We start from the raw sequence: 16619 nt of genomic DNA, 5'->3' as shown, positions 1-16619 counted from the left end.
ACAGTTTATCTCACCCTCTGATTTCTTCCCATTCAGTTTTCCCTCCCTTTCCCTGTGGTCCTCTTCACTATTCCTTATGTTCCACATATGAGTGAAACCATATGATTATTATCTTTCTCTGCTTGGCTTATTTAACTTAGCATAATATCCTCCAGTTCCATCCATGTCGATGCAAATGGTAGGTATTCATCTTTTCTGTTGGCTGAATAATATTCCATTATATATATGAACCACATCTTCTTTATCCATTCATCTGTTGAAGGACATCTTGGCTCCTTCCACAGTTTAGCTATTATGGACATTGCTACTATGAAATGTGGGTGCAATTGCTGGATCATAAACTCTATTTTTAACTTCTTGAGGAACTTCCATATTGTTTTCCAGAGTGGCTGTACCAGCTTGTATTCAAAAGTTTACCTAAAATTTTTAAAAATTTTGTTTAAATATATATTCAATATATTTGTTCTTAACAATTAACTTTTGATTACCCATAAAATTAGTAATCATACACCATGAGACATCAAAGTCAATTATTCTGCTGGGCTATTTTTATTTTATTTTTTGTATATATTTTTAGTTTAGTTACAGTATACTTAACATACAGTGTTGTATTAGTTTCAGGTGTACAATATAATGATTCAACAATTCTATATATTATTCAGTGCTAATCATGATAAGTATACTCTTTAATTCCCATCACCTATTTCATCCATCCCTCACCCTCCTCCCCTCTGGTAACTAACCATTAGTTTGTTCTCTATAGTTAAGAGTCTGTTTTTTAAGTTTCTGCCTCTCTCCTCTTTTTTCCTCCTTTGAGCATTTGTTTTGTTTTTTTAAATTCCACATATGAGTGAAATCATATGGTATTTGTTTTTCTCTGACTGGCTCATTTGGCTTAGCGTTATATTCTCTAGTCCTATTCATGTCTTTGTGAAAGGCAAGATTTCATTTTTTTTTATGCTTGAATAATATTCCATTGTATATCCATATATCTATAGATGGACACTTGGGCAGCTTCCATAATTTGGCTTTCATAGATAACTCTGCAATAATCATTGGGGTGCATGTATCTCTTTTGAGTTAGTGTTTTTTATTTCTTGGGTAATTATCCAGTAGTGTGATTACTGGATCATAGGGTAGTTCTAGTTTTAATTTTTTGAGAAACTTCCATACTGTTTTCCACTGTGCCTGCACCAGTTTGCATTCCCACCAACAGTGCCCAGGTTTTTTACACATCCGCCCTAACACTTTTGTTCCTCGTGTTTTTAATTTTACCCTTTTGAATATGTGATGTGATATCTCATTGTGGTTTTGGTCTGCATTTCCCTATTGATAAGTGATATTGAGCATCTTTTCGTGTGTCTGTTGGCCATGTAGATGTCTTCTTTGGTGAAATGTCTGTTCATATCTTCTACCCATTTTTTTTTCCTTTTTTTAAATTTAAATTCAATTAGCCAAGGTATAGTACCTCATTAGTTTTTGATATAGTGTTCATTGATTCATTAGTTCAGTATAACACTCAGTGCTCATCATATCATGTGCCCTCTTTAATGCCCATTTTTAAATTGGATTATTTGTTTTTGTGTTTTGACTTGTATCAATTCCTTATATATTTTGGATACTAACTCTTTATCACCTATATCATTTGCAAATATCTGATCCAGTTCAGTAGGTTGTCTTTTAGTTTTGTTGATAGTTTTCTTTGATATGCACAAGATTTTTATTTTAATGAAGTCCTAATAGTTTATTTTTGCTTTTATTTCCCTGCCTCAGGAGAGTGGTCTAGAAAAGTGTTGCTTTGGCCTATGTCAGAGACTTTAATTCCTGTGTTCTCTTCTAGGATTTTTATGATTTCAGGTCTCATATTTAGATCTTTAATCCATTTTGGATTGATTTTTGAATTAATTTTTTATGGTGTAAGACAGTGATCCAGTTTCATTCTTTGGCATGTAGCTCTCCAGTTTTCCCAACACCACTTGTTGAAGACTCTCTCTTGACCATTGCATATTCTTTCCTACTTTGTCAAAGATTAATTGACCATATAATTGTGGGTTTATTTGGGGGTTTTCTATTCTTTTGCATTGATGTATGTGTCAGTACCATACTGTTTTTATTATTACAGTTTTGTAATATAACTTGAAACCTGGAATTGTGATACCTCCAGTTTTGTTTTTCTCTCTCAAGGTTCCTTTGGTTATTCAAGGTCTTTTTTGTTTCCATACAAACTTTAGGATTGTTCATTCCATTCCTGTGAAAAGTGCTGTTGGTATGTCTGTAGAGATGGCATTGGATCTGTAGGTAATAGAGACGTTTTAACAATATTTGTTCTTCCTACCAAAACATGGAATGTCTTTCAATTTCTTTGCATTGCCCTGATTTTCTTTGATCAATGTTTTATAGTTTTCAGAGTATAGATCTTTCACCTCTTTGGTTAAGTTTATTCCAAGATATTATAGTGTTTTTTTAGTGGAATTATAAATGGGATTGTTTTTCTAGTTTCTTTTTCTGCTGCTTTATCTTTAGTGCATAGTAATGCAACAGATTTCTATACATTGATTTCATATCTTGTGACTTTACTGAATTCATTTATTAGTTCTAGGAGTTTTTTGGTGGAGTCTATAGTGTTTTCTGTATATCATATTATGTTGTCTGCAAATAGTAACTTTTCCTTCTTGCTTGCCAATTCGAATGCTTTTTATGTCTTTATGTAGTGTAATTACTATGGCTAGGACTTCTAGCACTATGTTGAATACAAGTGGTGAGAGTGGACATCCTTGTTTTGTTCCTGACCTTAGGTGCAATGCTCCCAGTTTTTCTCAATGGAGTATGATGTTCACTGAGGGTTTTTCATATATGGCCTTTATTATGTTGAAGTAAGTTCCCTCTAGACCTGCTTTGTGTAGAGTTTTTATCATAAATGGATGTTATACTTTGTCAAATGCTTTTTCTGCATCTATTTAAATGATCACATGGTTTTCATTCTTTTCCTTATTTATGTGTCACATTGATTGTTTTGCAAATATTGAACCACATTTGCATCCTGAGAATAAATCCCACTTGATTTTTCTCCCAAGCTATTCTTAAAATACATCCCCCCCAAGTTTTTATTTAAATTCCAGTTAGCTAATATATAATGTAATATTTTTCAAGTGTAGACTTCAGTGATTCAACACTTACATACAGCACCAGTGCTCATCACAACTGCCCTCTATAATACCCGTCACCTGTTTAAGCCATCCCCCTGCCCACCTCCCCTCCAGTAGTCATTGGTTTGTTCTCTAACCTAAGAACCTGTTTCTTGGTTTACTTTGGTTTACCTGCCATCCCATGTTCATTTTTTTTGTTGTTTCTTAAATTCCACATAAGAATGAAATAATACGGTATTTATCTTTCTCTCATTGAATTATTTTCTTAGAATAATATTCTGTAGCTCCATCCACATTTCAAATGGCAAGATTTTATTCTTTCTTATGGCTGAGTAATATTCTATTGTGTGTGTGTGTGTGTGTGTGCACACAAGAAATGTATATATCTGTATCTATATATGTATATATCTCACATTTTCTATAGATAGATACCTCACATCTTTATCCATTCACCAGTCAGTGGATATTTGGGCTCTTTCCATAATTTGGCTATTGTTGGTAATGCTGCTATGAACATCAGGATGCATGAATCCCTTTGAATTAGTATTTTTGTATCCTTGGGGTAAATACCTAGTAGTACTATGGCTGGATCCTAAAGTAGTTCTATTTTAACTTTTTGAGGAATCTCCATACTGTTCCAGAGTGGCTGCATCAGTTTGCATCCACCAACAGTATAAGAGCGTTTCCATTTCTCTGCATCCTCACCAACACCTGTTGTTTCTTGTGTTGTTAATTTTAGCCATTTGACAGGTGTGAGGTGATAGCACATTGCAGTTCTGATTTGTATTTCCCTGATGATGAGTGATGTGGAACATCTTTTCATGTTCTGTTAGCCATCTGTATGTCTTCCTTGGGAACATGTCTATTCATGTCTTCTATTTTTTAACTGGATTAGTTGGTTTTGGTGTTGAGCATATGTTCTTTTCATATTTGGACACTAATCTTGTTTTCAGATATGTCATTTGCAAATATCTTCTCCCATTTCATAGGTTGCCTTTTAGTTTTATTGACTGTTTCTTTTGCTGTGCAAAAGCCTTTAATTTTGATGAACTCCCAGTAGTTTATTTTTGCCTTTCCCCCTATGTTGCCTCAAGAGACATGTCTAGTTAGGAGTTGCCTCAGCTAATATCAAAGAAGTTACTGTCTGTGTTCCCCTCTAGGACTTTAATGGTTTTCTGTCTCACATTTAGGTCTTTAATCCATTTTGTATTTACTTTTGTGTATGGTGTAAGAAAGTGGTCCAGTTTCATTCTTCTGCATGTTGCTGTCCAGTTTTCCCAACACCATTTGTTGAAGAGACTGTCTTTTTTCCATTGGATATTCTTTCTTTGCCAGAGATTAGTTGGCCAAATAGTTGTGGGTCCACTTCTGGGCTTTATATTCTGTTCCATTGGTCTATTTGTCTGTTTGTGTGCCAGGACTGTACTGTTTTGGTCACTACAGTTTTGATATAACTTGAAGTCCAGAATCGTGACACCTCTCGATTTGCTTTGCTTTTTCAAGATTGTTTTGGCTATTTGAGGTCTTTTGTGGTTCCATATGAATTTATGATTGTTTTTTCTAGCTCTGTGAAAAATGCTCATGGTATTTGATAGGGATTTCATTAAATGTGTAGATTTCTTTGGATAATATAAACATTTTAACAATATTTGTCTTTCCTACCCATGAGCATGGAGTGCTTTTCCGTTTCTTTGTGTCATCTTCAGTTTCTTTCATCAGTGTTTTGTAGTTTTCTGAGTACAGGTCTTTTAAGTCTTCAGCTGGGTATCTTATGGTTTTTGGCATAATCATAAATGGGATTGATTTCTTAATTTCTCTTTCTTCTGCTTCATTATTAGTGTATAGAAATGCAACAGATTTCTATAGATTGATTTTGTATCTTATGATTTTATTGCATTACTGTATAAGTTCTAGAAAATTTTTTGGTTGAGTCTTTCAGGTTTTGTACACACTGTATCATGTCATCTGCAAATAGTAAAAGTTTGACTTCTTTCTTGCCAATTTGGATGCCTTTTCTTTCTTCATTTCTTTTTTCTTTCTTTCTTTCTTTTTATTTTGATTGCCAAAGCTAGGACTTACAGTATAATGTTAGATAACCATGGTGAATGTGCAAATCCCTGTCCTGTTCCTGACCATAGAGGAAAAGCTCTCTGTTTTTCTCCTTTGAGGATGATATTAGCTGTGGGTATTTTGTATTTGGCCTTTCTTATTTTGAGGTATGTTCCTTCTAACCCACTTTGTTGAGAGTTTTTTTAGTCATAAATGGATGTTGTACTTTGTGAAATGTTTTTTTCTACATCTAGTGAAAGGATCATAGTTTTCTTATTCTTTCTTTTATTAATGTGGTGTATCACATCAACTGATTTGCAAAATTTGAACCACTATTGACGTCCAGGGATAAATCCCACTTGATCATGGTGAATGATTCTTTTACTGTGTTGTTGGAATCATTTTGCTAACATTTTACTGATAGTTTTTGCATCCATGATCATCAGGGATATTGGTCTGTAGTTCTCCTTTTTAGTGAAGTCTTCGTGTGGTTTCGGAATTAGGATAATGCTGGTCTCATAGAATGAATTTGGAATTTTTCCTCTATTTCTATTTTTTGGAGTAATATTAGAAGAATAGGTATTAATTCTTCTTCAAATGTTTGTAGAATTCAACTGTGGGGCCAGCTCATCCTTGACTTTTGTTTCTTGGGAGATTTTTGATTACTGATTCAATTTCTTTGCTGGTTATAGGTCTGTTAAGGTTTTCTATTTCTTCCTGTTTCAGTTTTGGTAGCTTATGTTTCTAGGAACTTATCCTTTTCTTGCAGGTTGTCCAATTTGTTGGCATATAGTTTTTCATAATCTCTTATTGTTTGTATTTCTGTGGTATTGGTTGCTATTTCTCCTCTCTCATTTGTGATTTATTTATTTGGGTCTTTTCTTTTTTCTTACTGTTAAGACTGGCTAGTGGATTATCAATTTTCTTAATGTTTTCAAAGAACCAGCTTCTGGTTTCATTAATCTCTTCTTTTTTTTTTTTTTTTTAGTTTCTATATCATTTATGTCTGCTCTAATCTTTTATTTCCCTTCTACTGCAGGATTTAGGCTTCATTTGTTCTTTTTCTGACTTTTTAAGATGTAAGTTTAGGTTGTTTTTTGAGATTGTTTTTTCTTTCTTCTTTAGGTAGGCCTGTATTGCTATACACTTCCTTCTTATGACCACTTTTGTTACATCCCAAATTTTTAGAGTGTTGTGTTTTCATTCTCATTTGTTTCCATGTAATTTTTATTTCCTCTTTGACTTCTAAGTTGACCCATTCACTCTGTAGTAGATGTTGTTTAACATCCATTTATTTTTGGTTTTTCCAAATTTTTTCTTGTGATTGACTTCTAATTTCATAATGTTATTGCCAGAAAATATGCATCTATGATCTCTTTCTTTTTGTACTTGATGAGGGCTGATTTGTGACCCAGTCTGTGACCTCTTCTGGGGAATATCCAACGTGCACTTCAAAAGAATGTCCAGTGTGTATTTTGGTGACATAGGGTGGAATGTTATGAATATATCTGTTAAGATCATCTGGTCCAGTGTGTCATTCAAAGCCATTATTTCCTTGTTGGTTTTCTGCTTAGATGATCTGTCCACTGATGTAAGTGGATGTTGTTAAAGACCCAGCTATTATTGTATTATTATCAATGAGTTCCTTTTTGTTTGTTATTGTTTTATATATTTGGGTGCTCCCATGTTTGGTGCATAAATATTCACAATTGTTAGATTTCCTTGTTGAATACTCCCCTTGATTATGATATAGTGCCCTTCTTCATCACTTGTCACCTTCTTTGGTTTAAAATCTGGTTTGTCTGATATAAGTGTCATTACTCTGGCTTTCTTTTGATGCCCGTTTGCATGATTATTTCTCCATCCCTTCACCTGCAATGTACAGGTGTCTCTAGGTCTGAAATGAATCTCTTTTAGGCAGCATATAGATGGTTTTTTTTTTTTTTAAATCCATTCTGACACCCTATGTCTTTTGTTTGGAGCATTTAGTCCATTTACATTCAGAGTAATTACTGATAGATATGTATTTAGTGCCATTTTATTACCTGTTTTGTCATTGTTTCTGGAGATTTTCTCTGTTCCTTTCTTGCTTTTGTCACTTTTGGTGTTTCCTTCCCACTCAAGGAGTCCTTTTCATAGTTCTTGCAGGGCTGGTTTACTGGTCATGAAATCCTTTAGCTTTGTTTGTCTGGGAAACTCTGTTATCTCTCCTTCTATTCTGAATGATAGCCTTCCTGGTTAAAGTATTCTTGACTGTAGATTTTTTCCCATTCAGCATGTTGATATCGTGCCACTTCTTTAGGGCCTGTCAAGTTTCTCTTGAATGATTGGCAACTAGCCTTGTCAGTCTTTCCTTGTAATTTAGGAACTTCTTTTGTCTGCTTCTTTGTTTAAAAGTATACGTGGCTTTTATTTTTATTTTTTAAATTTTTATTTAAATTCAATTTAACATATACTGTATTATTAGTTTCATAATTAGAATTTAGCATACAACACCCCGTGTTCATTACTTCAAGTGCCCTCCCTAATGTCCATCACTCAATTACTCCATCCCACCACCCACCTCCCTTCCAGCAACCCTCAGTTTGTTTCCTGGAGTTAAGAGTCTCTTATGGTTTGTTTCCCCTCTCTGTTTTCATCTTATTTTATTTTTCCTTCCCTTCCCCTATGTTCATCTCTTTTATTTCTTAAATTCCACATACGAGTGAAATCATGTGGTATTTTCTTTCTCTGACTGACTTATTTTGCTTAGCATAATACCCTCTAGTTCCAACCACATTATTGGAAATGGCAAGATTTCATTCTTTTTGATGACTGAGTAACATTCCATATTATATACATACCACCTCTTCTTTATCCATTCATCTGTTGATGGACACCTGGGCTCTTTCCATATTTTGACTATTGTGGACATTGCTGCTATAAACATTGGGGTGCATGTGTCCTTTCAAATCACTATGTTTGTATCTTTCAGATAAATACTTAGTAGTGCAATTGCTTGGTCATAGCGTACCTCTATTTTTAACTTTTTGAGGAAAGTCCATACTGTTCTCCAGAGTGGCTATACCAGTTTGCATTCCCACCAACAGTGTAAGAGGGTTCTGCTTTCTTTGCATTCTTGCCAACATCTGTTGCTTCCTGAGTTGTTCATGTTAGCCATTCTGACCAGTGTGAGGTGGTATCTCATTGTGGTTTCGATTTGTATTTCCCTGATAATGAGTAATGTTGAGCACCTTCATGTGTCTGTTGGTCATGTGTATGTCTTCTTTGGAGAAGTGTCTGTTCATGTCTTCTGCCCATTTCTTGACTGGATTTTTGTTTGGGTGTTGAGTTTGAGAAGTTCTTTATAGATCTTGGATACTAGCCCTTTATCTGATAAGAGATTTGCAAATATCTTCTCCCATTCCGTGGGTTGCCTTTAGTTTTATCGATTGTTACCGTTGTTGTGCAATAGCTTTTTATCTTAATGAAGTCCCAAAAGTTCATTTTTACTTTTGTTTCCCTTGCCTTTGGAGATGTATCTAGCAAGAAATTGCTGTGGCCTAGGTCAAAGAGGTTTTTGCCTGTGTTCTCGAGGATTTTGATGGATTCCTATCTCACATTTCGGTCTTTCACTCATTTTGAATTTATTTTTGTGTATAGTGTGAGAGCATGGTCCAGTTTCATTCTTCCTCATGTGGTTGTATATTTTTCCCAACACCATTTGTTGGATATTCTTTCCTGTTTTGTTGAAGATTAGTTGACCATTGCGGGTTGAAGGTCCATTTCTGGGTTCTCTATTCTGTTCCATTGATATATGTGTCTGTTTTTGTGTCAGTCCCATATTATCTTGCCAATTATAGCTTTGTAATACAGCTTTAAGTGTGGGATTTTGATGCCTCCAGCCTTGGTTTTCTTTTTCAACATTCCTTTGGCTACTTGGGTCTTCTGTTTCCATACAAATTTTGTATTGTTTGTTTCAGTTTTGTGGAAAATGTTGATGGTATTTAGATAGGGATTACATTAAATGTGTAGATCGATTGGATAGCACAGACATTTTAACAATATTTGTCTTGCTTCTTTTAAGATTTTTTCCTTATTGCTATATTTTGCAAATTTAATTACAATATGTCTTGGTGTTGACTTGTTTTTGTTGAATTTGGTGGGAATTCTCTGCGCCTCCTGGTTTTGGATGTCTGTTACCTTCCCCAGATTTGGGAAATTTTAAGCTATGATTTCCCCAAATAAATTTTATGTCCCCTTTTCTCTCTCTTCTTCTTCTGGGACTCCTATAATACAAATGTTATTACGTTTGATGGAGTTACTGAGTTCCCTAAGTCTATTCTTGTGTTGCATATTTATTTTTTCTCATTTTTGTTCAACTTCATTATTTTCCATTGTTTCATTCTCTTTATCACTTATTCATTCCTTTTTTTCTAACTTTGTGTTCATTGCATCCAATCTGTTTTGAATGTCAATTACTGCATTTCTCATTTCTGTTTTTTAACTCTTTGGTAAGGGCCTCCTTGCATTCTTCCATTCTTTTCTCAAACCCAGTGTATTTGTGATTATTGCTTTAAATTATCCATCAGGCATATTACTTATATCTGTTTTGATTAGATCTCTGGGTGTGACCTCCTCTTGTTATTTCAACTGGGATGAATTCTTCTGTCTTGGTATTTTGTCTAAGTCTCTGTTCTTTTCTGTGTTAGAAAAGCCCATTATGTTCCTGATCCTGAGATAATGGCTTTTTGAAGTGTCTGTGGCCTGGTGCTTCTTGATGTTCTCTGGTGTGTGCTGTGTACACCCAGCTACTATGTTTTTGCTACTTTATCCTTCAGGCCCATCATCCGCAGAAGCTGTCCTTTCCTACAGGGAAAGTGTTTGGACCTTTTTCAGAGTGTGCTGAGTTTTAAGTAGGTGTGTTCTGGTCTGTTTGTTAAATGAGACCCGATGTTACTTCAACTAGAATTTGTAAACCTCTCTGGTCTGGAGATGCGGTGTGTGTGGTGGTTTCTGCTTGTCTTCTGGGGAAGTAGTGTGCTGCATTGGGACCAAGGCAAATTTAACCAAGATGGGTAGTTCTGGTAGAACATGGGTTTGTTGGATTTGATGTAAGCAGGTTAGGCAGCCAGTGTTGGTGCTCAGGTGTTTACTGCAAGTGGTTCTGTTTTTATACTGAGGGGCAGGGGTAGGGAAATGGCTCCAGCCAGCTCCTTTGTCCCCAAAGAGGGTTCTCCATGCTTGCTGTTCTCAAAGAAGTACTCTCAGTAAAGTGAAGAATCTCCCATTTGTGTGTCCCAGGCATTTTTCAGATTGCTGTTTTCACTCTATCTCTGGGTTGTTTGCCTGCCCTCTCTCCAGGAGCAATGAAGTTTCCTCCAAGCTCTATCCCAGACAAACCCACCAACCTTAAGCTCCAGTCTTTGAGCCCCACTGGTTAAAAAACTTACAAAAATCAGCTAATGGCTTTGGGGCAGTGTTGTCCTTGTGCATCCCCCTATGCGCTTCTCTCTTTTTTGCCTTTCTCTGTGACAAGAAAGACCATAATGGTAAATATAATTCTAAGTTGTAAATTCCCCAAGGGCTGGTTTAGTAGGACCCTGACTACAAATGGAGTTTAACACACATTTCTCTCTAACCAAATCTAGTTGAAATTAGAGGGCAACTCTCATTTTTGTGTGGCCTTATTTTGTGACTCCCAACCTCATACTTACCAAGCCAACTTATTCAGGACACACACAAAAAAAGCTTGTAGATTCTTATAGCCTCCAGAACCATAGTTCTTTTTTTTAAGTATTTATTTATTTATTTTACTTTTGTTATGAGTCTTTTTTTTCATTAAGTTCAATTAGCCAACATATAGTACATCATTAGTTTTTGATATAGTGTTCAATGATTCATTAGTTGTGTATAACACCCAGTGCTTAAATTCCAGTTAGTTAACATACAGTATAATATTAGTTTCAGGTGTACAATTTAGTAGTCCAACACTTACATTAAATAACCATGCTCATCACAAGTATATTCCTTAAACCCCACTGCTTATTTATTCCATCCCCCTCCTCGCTTCCTCTCTGGTAACTATCAGTTTTTTTCTCTATAGTTAAGTCTTTTCTTGGTTTTTCTCTCTATTTTTTCCTCCTATGATGATTTGTTTTGTTTCCTAAATTCCACAGATGTTTGAAATAATACAGTATTTTTCTTTGTTTGACTGACTTATTTCACATAGCATAATACTGTCTAGCTCCATCCACTTCTTTGCAAATGGCAAGATTTCATTCTTTTTATGGCTGAATAATATTCCATTATATATATTTAGCAGGTTCCATTAATGAAGACTGCAGACAGGAAACAGGGAACAGACTAAGCCAGCAAAGAGCAGTAAATACAGACTGTGGATTGCAACTGGGGAAGGGATTCCAATGTGGACTTCTGGATTTAACCAAGGGCTAAGAACTGGTGCTTTGTCAGAGTCTCCTGTGTCAGTGATAGAGTTATACATTAACCCTGTGCTGGAAAGCCAATTCAATCAGGAGCTCTAATGCAGAAAAGAACAGAGCTCAAAGCAAGATGGACTTATTAATGATCCTTGGAAATGTTGAGAAAGACAGTGAACTCAAAATGATTCATGGGACACCACACCTGTGTTTCTTGTAGTCCCCAAATATAGTCAGAAATTTGCTTTGGATCCAGACACTGACACCAAATCTGTTAAAAAAATTCAAGCAAGTATATTCTAAAGACCTCATTGGCTTTATTAAGTAATTTTTTAATTGGGTAGTATCCCACCTAGCAAACAGAAAGGAGCTCCATTGACCTGCAAAAATGAAAAGGTTTTTAGGTGAAAAGAGAAAGTAGGAGACAAATTATTAGTAGAGAATCCATTGTTTTAGGCAATGTTGCCCTTCGAGGAGGAGAGAAGAGGATCTGTCAGTATAGTTTTTAGTGCTGACCAGGACATTGCCATGTTGGCTGCTGAAAGACTACATCTCTGGGGGTTGAAACTGCTGTTAGGTACTAAATCTTGGTTTACTGACTTGGGGCTTTAATTTAAGTGGATCCATTATGACTTTCTTTTTAACACATCTCTTCTTGGAATATAAATCCTGTGTGTTTCACACTGACTTCATTTTGAGTCCTAGTTTCACCTCTGCCCACCCAAATGTGTGCTCTGCCTTTGCTTCCTGAGACAGAGCTCTGCCCTTGCAAGAGGGCCCTAAACTTGAATCCTAGCTCTGAGCTTTGCTAATGGGGGAACCCTCATTGTCTGTCCCTCAACCTCTTCATTTATTTGATTCTTAATTCATGGTGGAAAAGATTATAATGTCCATGTAGGGTTGTAAAGAGAATGACATGAGAAATGTATGTAGAGATGCACATCTAAGGTTTATTGCCATGGAGTTTTCACATTTCCTCTCATTTCTATCCCAGTTTCAGAGGACACACTGCCAGAGGATGGAATACAAGCTCCCAGGTATACCATAAACTACTCTGCTCCTGCTCCCCCTGCATTGCTGTTGCAGCAGAAAATAATAAATAACAGAACATCACATACAACATCAGGTGAGGTATGGAACCTTAAACAATAGGTCATGGCTTGAAATTTGCTCAGCACACAAAATTTTGCTGTCCATATCTGCTTGTCCTCTAACCCTGTCATTTGGTTCCCTTTCTTTTATTTGTTCCATTCCTTAGGACCTGTCTCAGTCAGATTTTCTCAACCTCTTGTGCATTTTCCCTCATCCTTTAAGAATGCACAGGCATGAGACTATACCTAATGGAGTTGGAGTCTCACCTTGTTGGGTCCTTCTTGAGGTCCAGGTCGTATATCCACTAGCACACTCAATCTTGCTCATTCTACTTTGTGTGTTGCCTGCTCCCCAAAGGGGTGGTGGGGTGGTTTGATCTCCAAACAGTGAGAGGTTGTCCCTGTACATGCCAGATGTTCAGGATTTCCATTCTTCTCTATGTGAAGACTATTCCTGCGGGGTAGCCAGAAGTGCTGGCGCCATGATTCTTAGTTGCTTAAGAGCTGCCCCTTTCACCCTTGACAAGATAGACTCTCTTAGTTCTCTCTTCTAAGGAGAATGTCTGCATGCCCCATTCATATATGTGCCAGTCCAGACAATGTACACTTGGTCTGAATAATTTCTTCCAAAAATATTTTTTTTGCCATCCTATTGTGGGCTGCAGCCTGTGGCTACCAGGGAACCCCCAGGTGAAGTGCCTGATCCCTCACAAGCACACCTCTCCAGCCTGCATGCTGCCCAGACATCAGTGTTGACTTGAGGTGACTTGCTTCCTGGTCTAAAAACTCTTCTCTCTATCTCTTTGGGGGACAGTATACAAGTCTTTCACATTACCTTTAGTCCTGGGTATATGATTTCTTCTGTTGAAGAACAGAAGTATAAGACTCCAGTGATCAGATAGATTCAGGATTCCATATCCAGTTCAATTTGATTGATATCAGAGAAAGTAACAGAAGGACCTCTTTATCATGACTGCCTTACATCCCAGTCAGCTTCTGCTTCAGTCTTTGTTAACACCATCTTTTGTACCAATGACACTTCATACATCAGTCAGTCCCCTAGGTGGATTATTTCCCTGACTTGATTTCTGTCTCCTTTTATACATATGTATGAAGCAGGTGATGAGTGGGGTCTCAGGACTGTCATGGTGGTTCATAGCAAGTCCCAGGTGGATAGCCCAACATGGTTTTTTAGAACATGGGGATCCATGACACCTGCTGTTTCTGCTCTAGGAAAAACAAAGAGTCCTTTCAACACCTTGTTTCATGAGCCAACATACTTTCTAGATAAAATAAAAGACATTTACAATCATTAAAAGTTTCTATCTCCTAATAAAGATGTACAGTATCTTCTCTAAGAAAGAAAGGACCTACTCATCCTTATTTAGCTGCCCCATATGAGAACCAAAGTCTATGACATGAGGTTGGAGGTTATCAGAAGTGGATCTTCTGGAGACTCTCACACCACAGGCAGGAAAGGGTGTGGGGGTAAATGCTGGTGCTGTCTTCTTAGATTTCCACCAAGAAGAAGTATTATTTTCATAACATTACAGATAAAGAAAACTGAAGCAAGATAAGGAAAAAATAATGTGGGCAGAAAAGTTTGGAAAGAAGAATTAGGCTTTGAAGTTAGTCTGGAAGAATGAAAAGTGTCTAAGGAAGAAGGGCTTCCCAAGATAAGGGAAGAGTCTGAGCAAGGGCAAACTATTTCTAGTCAGAAGTTCAAAAAATGCCTGGAAAGAAAGAGAAGGGCACATGGCTACAATATTATGGCCAGGAATGTGGTTCTTCCTGTCCATAATAGCATATCCCAAGCCACCCCTCATTGTGCTAATTCTTATTCTTTCCTTCTTCTCTCCTCCCCATAGTGTCTTCTACTGCTTCAGTCATGGGTCAGTCTTCCTGTTCCATATCCTCTCATAGAAAGGGTGGTGATTTGGCCTACAGCTTTGAGAAATTTTTTAAGGAATTCAAGCTGGAAAGAAAAATTCTCTCTCAGGAAACCATCACCTTGATTCAATCACAAGTGGTGAAGTGGGACCTTCAGAGAGCAGTTTCTGTAATCAGTGATGCATTGAGAGACATGGAGAATGCCCCAGTAAACATTGCTGTGACTGGGGAGTCTGGGACAGGGAAGTCCAGCTTTACCAATGCCCTGTGGAGAGTGGGTCACGAGGATGATGGGGCTGCCCCTGTTGGGGTAGTGGAGACAACCTTTAAGAGAACTCCATACAAACACCCAAAGTTTCCCAATGTAACATTATGGGACCTGCCTGGTGTGAGGACTACTACCTTACAGCCACAGAAATATCTAAATAAAATGAAATTTGGTGAATATGATTTCTTTATTATCATCTCTGCTACATGCTTTAAGGACAATGATCTGTATCTGGCTACAGCAATTAGAAAAATGAAGAAAAATTTTGTCCAAAGTAAAGTAGACAGTTATTTACATAACCTAGAAATGAGTAAACCCAACACATTTGATAAGCATGAAATCCTGCAAAGGATCTGCAATGACCATGTGACACATTTGCAGGAGGCCAATGTGAGTGATCCTCAGATCTTCTTAGTCTCCAGCCTTGAGTTGTCTGGCTATGATTTCTAAAGCCTGGAGACCACCCTTCTGAGGGAGCTCCCAGTCCCCAAGCACCACATCTTCATGCAATACTTGCCGAAAGTTATGGAGACTGCCACTGATTGGAGGAGGGATTCTCTGAGATGGAAGATATGGTTGGAGGCCCTGAAGGCTGGAACATCAACCCCGAACCCTTTCCTGGGCTTGATCAGTGATAACGATGTGGAGAAGCTGGAGGAGACTTTAACCCTTTACAGGTCTTACTCTGGGCTGGATGATGCATCCCTGGAAATCATGGCCAAGGACTTGCACGTGTCAGTGGAGAAACTCAAGGCAAAACTTAGGTCTCCCCATTTGCTCTCACTTGAGAAGGATGATGAGTTGCTAGGGGAAAAACTGCTGAGATATGTGGAAAAATTCTGCTCTGTTAGTGGACAACCCATTGCCACTGGTCTTTAGAAAGATTTTCTATTTGCAAAATTATTTCCTTGAGACTGTGGTGAGTGATGTGAAAGTTCTTCTTAAAAAAGAAGAGATTTTTAAGGACTCCATGGGCTCTGGACAAGCCTATCTACTTAAGGATGTTGGGAATTATAATGGGAAAAGTGAGACAGCCAGTTCCTGAATTATTCTTGGTGCTGGCATGGCACTGGTGCCTGGAAAGTTGACTTAGGGCTCCCCTGAAGCAATCCTGACCCACAGCCCTCAGGGATTGTCACAGATATTTCCATAATGCACTCTTAAACAAACCATGAACTTAGTGACTATTATTTGACAGTGAGAGAATAAGCTCTAAAAAATCCTTCCTTCATATGATCCTTCTTGGGAAAATGAAGGACAGAAATCTGGAATTTTCTGCTTAGTAGGGAGTATAACACTTTGTGTGATGGTTACTTCTTCCACAGCACTGGTCTTTCTACTGACACATTATGAATAAAATGGCTGTGCACACAGTAGGTCCTCAAAAATGATTTTTTAAAATAAATGTATACATAGTCCACTTTTTGTGTTCCTGACATTCTGTTGTGAATCCATAAATTGTGATAATTAATAGATCAATTCATGTTGACTGATATCCTCCTTGTCCTTTCTAGGGTTATCATTTCCTTTAAAAACATAAAAGTTGGTGAGCTGAACATGTGTCACAGGAAATGAAAGAGAAACATTAGCTAAGGAAAAACTTTATCTGGGGTACTTTGTGAGAGGGACAAGTGTATAAGATGGAAACATAGTCCAAGGTTTGCATATTATAGGTCAGACACCCCTTGGTTGCTATTAGAGTATTTTCTGTCTGAACTTGAGAGGTTAGGGAATAAGAGACAACTGGATTGTGCAT

At 37.1% G+C, this 16619-nt stretch overlaps 1 pseudogene; it reads left to right on the top strand.

Annotated features, from left to right (window-relative positions):
* The first annotated feature begins 14593 nt into the window (after window positions 1-14593).
* LOC114201193 (interferon-gamma-inducible GTPase 10-like) lies at window positions 14594-15908 on the top strand (annotated as a pseudogene).
* Window positions 15909-16619: the final 711 nt, after the last annotated feature.

The sequence above is a fragment of the Eumetopias jubatus genome, unplaced genomic scaffold (genome assembly GCF_037043125.1).
Source record: "Eumetopias jubatus isolate StellerSeaLion01/CBP00866 unplaced genomic scaffold, mEumJub1_p1.0 scaffold_5, whole genome shotgun sequence".
NCBI classification, from domain to species: Eukaryota; Metazoa; Chordata; class Mammalia; order Carnivora; family Otariidae; genus Eumetopias; species Eumetopias jubatus.
Note: the sequence above shows the minus strand (reverse complement) of the source record. Positions and strands in the feature narration are given on the sequence as shown.